A 5,311-nucleotide genomic window follows, 5' to 3' on the forward strand; every position below is an offset into this window, starting at 1 on the left:
CTAATCCTAGACACAAAGTTAGGGCGAGGTCTGGAGGGAAGGGGAGAGCCCAGCCTTAGCATTTGGCCCCAGAGGAATGTTCCTTGGGACTTTTGCACCTCAGCCTCATCAGACTGTGAGAACTGTGCTTCTGAGGGCCAACTGATCCCCATCCCCTTTACTCAAGACTCCTCCTCTCTCAATCCTTGATCTACTCAAAAACATTTGAGAGTCTAGCACACATCAACTGCTATTCTGGGTGACACCCAGTGAAAGTGTCTTTCTTTCAGGGCATCTCTGAGGAATGGATTGGGAGTTCTGGGCAGCACTACTCTATTGAGTAGTAAATGAGCTAAAAAATAAAATAATCGCAGGCTCATCTTGGTTTGCCTGGTAGAGCAGGACCATAAAAATGACCTTGCCAGCTTGACTGTGCCAAGCAATCTTAATCCATAGATTATGGACAATCAAAACTTAACCCAAAACTTATGATTTTTCTGTGGCCATTACAATTTTTTTTATTAAACATTAAGTATTCTCTATCAGTCATAAATATATAAATGAATAAAATAGTAAAACTATTTAGTACACTCTAATTTTTAAATGCTGAGAGTTAAACTGCTGTTTCTTTGTCAAAGATTTTTCAAGAGTAGTTTGAACACGTGTGTCTCATAACTTTCCTACAGAGTGAGCATTTTTTCTATGCCTTGAGTGAACTGTTACACTGCTTTCTAAGTTTGGATAGGTTTCCAACATTTTATCTTTCTTGTTCTCTACCTATTTCTGAGAGAGTTCCTTTAATGTGAAGATTTTTGCCAGCATCCTTTCCTCTGGGACATCTCCAGCCTTTTTGTCACAACCATGTTCATCATTTATACTTCTGTGGGAGCGGAGGATTATGAACTTGAAGCTGGATCCTGAATCACGGTAAGTAAAAATTACTTGTGTTTGGTAGAATTGGGGCGACACAGAATGAGGTTCCTGGCACCTAGTCCAGGGCTCCCTGTCACTTGGGCCAGTTGTATGGGATGTGATTGGAGAAGTCGCCTAAGAATGGGTACAACCCACTCTCTATATGTGGCAGCAGTGGACAAGGTCAGGTGTAAGAGCAGTGAATAGAAGCCTCCATTTAGGTGACATTACCCATCACAGTCCAGGGGCCCGGCAGCTGAGGTCTGTGGGCCCTGCCAGGTATTCTACGAGGATGGAGCAAGGGAAGCAATATTCTCAGGAGAAACCCAGAAGAATCTGTGCTCATTGTCACCTCAGCTCACACCTGGTTTCCCTGGTATGTGAGGCTCTGAGAAACTCCTGGAAGGAAATACCTCTCTACCTTGTACCCCCTTGGCAGAAGTAAGCAAATTTGCTGATGGGGTGTCACCCCCAGAATCTGTGGAGATGTGCATGGAAGCCCCTCCCACGTTTGAGGCAGAAGATAAGAAGGGTGTGGGGAGCCCGACCCAGAGCTGGGGCTCCAGGAGGCAGAGCTCTGGGGCCTCTCCGCCGTGGCCTGGGCTCTGTTCTGCTCATCCACCTCACTCTCCGCACAGGTGAGACACACTAAGGAGGGGACCTTCTGGCAACCAAGAGCTGACCCTCCTCTTCTGTCCCACACTCACCTCTGCATGTTTTCCTCTCAGGGTCCTGGACCTAGTCTGTACTGACTTAGCCTCAGTGTGCCTCTGGGATAGTAGGTCACCATTTCTTGCCCCAGAGGTGGCAGCAAACTGGGCTTTACAACCAGGTGTCCTAGCATCAACAGTACCGTGTACTGCCCAACACTCCCAATGCATGAGGTCATGCTTGGGCCTTGGGTCTCAGCTCCAAGTCAGGCCACATGGCCTCCGTGACCTCCTGGGCTGCAGCCAGAGGACATGCTGTGCACTATCGTTGCTCTTTTTCAAGGAGTATCCCTTACCCTCAGTGGTTCATGCCCACGGGGAAGTGAGACCAAAACCTACTCAATACCAAACACAAGTCAAGTCTCTGGAGTCTGATGCCAGTCCTGTTCCTTCATCCCAGTTTCTGAGCATAACCGTGGCTTTGAGAATGAGGTCTCCAACATGCTACAGTTACATCTTATAAAAAGGCAGCAGGACGAATGCTCTCTTTGGGAAATGACTTGAGAAAATATGGACTGCTTTTGCTCTTCCTCCCTCATGAGGGGCCCAAGATGCAGATTCCACCTAGCTCCTTGAAGAGGAAGATAGGAGGTGACAGTGCTTTTAGGAACACCGAAGAAGGTTCAGGGGAACAGCTTACCTGAAGATGTTTTCCGCCCACTCTGGTCCCGCTCAGACTGGCCTCAGATCCTCCAATACTTGTTTTCCCTGGTCTCCTATCTTCTCAGTCACCTGTGTCCACTCAAGTTTGAGAACAAGAACCAAAATACTCCAAAAACAAGAGGGCTGTGTGTGAACATGAGTATTTAGAAAGCAATGGGCTCCTGTGAAAATCTCTAAAAACACTGCTGAGGAAACTGAAAACTGGAGACACAGTCCTGCCCTTTCAGTGGAACTCACCTCTTATCTCCAAACCTGACCACCAATTACTCATCGTCTGAACAAGAGGACAATCTGAGTAACACCTTGTGCCGTCAAAAGCGACTCTTACCTCAAGACAATTACTACTGTCCAGCAGCCAGCCGCGTTTCTGCCTCTTCTTCTGCCCGCCCGTAGGAGCCAGGTTCCCAGAGCAGCCGCCCCATCTCAAGTACATACCCGGCCAGCAAATGATATCGAACTACACGCAGATGCCAGAGTTCAATTAATTTTTACAACTTAAAACTCCTAACTGCGGCCACTTTTACGGACGCACGGCCTGGGCTCATCTGGGTAAACCACGATTTTTTGTTTGGTCCTCACATGGAAAACGGGGCTGGGGGAGGGTTTGGGGGCTACTGTGAATAGTCCAAAATCGCCCTGCGAGAAAGTGGAGGAACCAGGGTTTGAACTTACGTTTTCTTCAGACCGCGCTCCTCACCACGTGGCCTCTCTACACAGCCGCTGAAAAGAAAGAAAGTGGCGCTGACTCAGCAAGTTCCGGGGAGCTTGGCCGGAAGCAGCGGTATTTAACCAATCCTGGCTTCTGGTTCATTCTCGGGCGAAATCTCACGAGATTCTGGGATACGAGTGGGGTCGCCCAAGCAGTCCAAAAGGGGTTGTTTAAACAAGCTGGGAGGGGATGGAGGAGGGGTGGTGCCTGTGGCCACGCCCACCAAGCCGCAGGGGGTGCGAGTTGGGGGATGGGGAGGCCGTAGGGGGATTGAGGTTTGGGGAGGGGATAAGGTGGGGGTGGGGTGGTGGGATGGCGGTAAAGTGGAATCGAGGATGGCGGGATGGGGGTGGGTGGAAACAAAGATGGCGGTGGCATGGGATGAGAGGGCCTCTAAAATGGAGGAGAGGCCTTGAATCCCCCACACTCCCGATTTACCCTTCACCCCAAGGACTGTGCTTTAGGCGACCGCTTTCCCTCTGAAAGGTGTGGGGTACCAGGGCCACCTCCCAGTTCCCCGGAGTGAGGATTTTCGCCCCACCCCCAACTCCCTAGTCTAGAAAAGATTTTTCCCTGCTGTTGGCCAGTCCAATACCCCCTACTCTCTGGACTTGATCATTTCTGTAATCCGGAGGACAGAGAACCGAGCCCGAAGTTCGATTTGATTGTCCTCTCTCCAGAGTGTGCTTTCCTCAGTCTTCCCCTCGGATTTGGTTTCCTAGAGCTCTTTCAGAAGCCAGAAATCCTTGCGTTTGCTCTACTCACCTCCCCACTCCTTCAGATGACTTTAGTGTTCGCTCGTCCGAAGTGCAGTCACAACTGGGTCTGAGGACTAACAATGTGGCGAGACGATCCCGAGGAGGGAGCAAGTGAACAATGCTGAGGTGGGGAGGCACCGCGCAGGCGCCTGGTGTTCCCCCTAGCGGAGCTGAGCCTCTGCACCCTGGGGCCACCAGGGGGCACTGGGGGCCTGGATTCCGCAGTTTTCGTAAGGTCTGTGGCAGATTTTAGTGTCTGCTTCCTGCCAATTCCTTTAGGTAAGAACAGTCTTCTGGAGAGATGGGTAAGGATCCTTTCCCGGTGAGGAGAGAGCGAGTGGTTAGAGCAAAGCGGAGGCCCCAGCCCTGCCATTCAAGCTGGCCTGAGAGACCTTCTTGGGGTCTTTTGAATTCAGTTTTCTCACTCGGGCCTGGGAACTACTCAGCCTTCTCAACCTGTGGGACTGTGTTTCTCTGAAAGGGATGGTGTATGGTGGGATCTGGCACTGTGTCATTGTCATCCACGTGACCCTGAATCTTTTACCACAGGCCATAGGGAGGGTGTAGTGGCTGAGAGTAACATTCAGGGTAAAAAGACTGGCTTTTCTTTTCTTTTCTTTTTTTTTTTTTTTTGTGGATCTACCTTGCCACTCCCCCAAACATCCCCATGCCTATAAACTAACAGAATGAACTCAATTTTTTCACCCTGGAACTGGAAGCCCAGCCTCCCCCATCCTCTCTTCTGGATTCTTTCAGTAAACGTTTGTCCTTGAGTGGTTGCTAGTGCATCCCTCAAAGATACAGCCTCTGCCTCATAAGGTTTGGAGTGAAAACAAACAAAAAAAAACCCCATAAAACAAGGAGACCATTGTTTTAAAGTGGAAAGTTATAACTGATTCTCTGAATTAAAAAATGAGGTATGGAAAGTTACAAAGGCAGGCAGACTCCTGCCTGGGTTGCTCAGGAGCTGTCTTCTGAGGCCTGAGCAGGAAGCAGCTATCGGGGGCTTGAGGGGATCCTGCCCTGGGCATGAGGATAGACTACACAAATCCTGAAGGAGTAAAGTACTTGGCAAGTTTAAGAACAGAAAGAGACTGGGGCAGAACGGTGAGTGATGAGACTGGCAGAGAGAGCAGCAGAGATGTGAAATGAAAAGGGGATCCAGTTGAAGATTTCCCATCTTTATTTTCATGATCTGGTTACTTGCGATGCTCACTGAAATTGATACAATAGAGAGGTGTATCTGTAATATTTGAGAGTAAAATGCAGGTCACATGATTGATTATATAATTCAGTCCTATTCATGTAAAACTAAATGTGAATGTAATGCTCATATTATTGCTTGCAGTAATGCTTCATAATGTTTACCATATCTCTCGGGCCACACTCGGCCTGGATCTAGAAAAAGGAGTGAAAGTTACAGACCCCACCCTCCTGGGATATATGTAATTCATATTTATGAACATATTAGATAAACAGGTCAAGATGTCCAGAAGATGGTCACTAAAATGATAATGCTGGGACATGGTTCCATAGTGTAGCTGTTAGCACGTCTGCTTTACATGCAGAAGGTCCTGGGT

Source organism: Pteropus vampyrus, unplaced genomic scaffold, assembly GCF_000151845.1.
Source record: "Pteropus vampyrus isolate Shadow unplaced genomic scaffold, Pvam_2.0 Scaffold618, whole genome shotgun sequence".
Classification (NCBI taxonomy): Eukaryota; Metazoa; Chordata; class Mammalia; order Chiroptera; family Pteropodidae; genus Pteropus; species Pteropus vampyrus.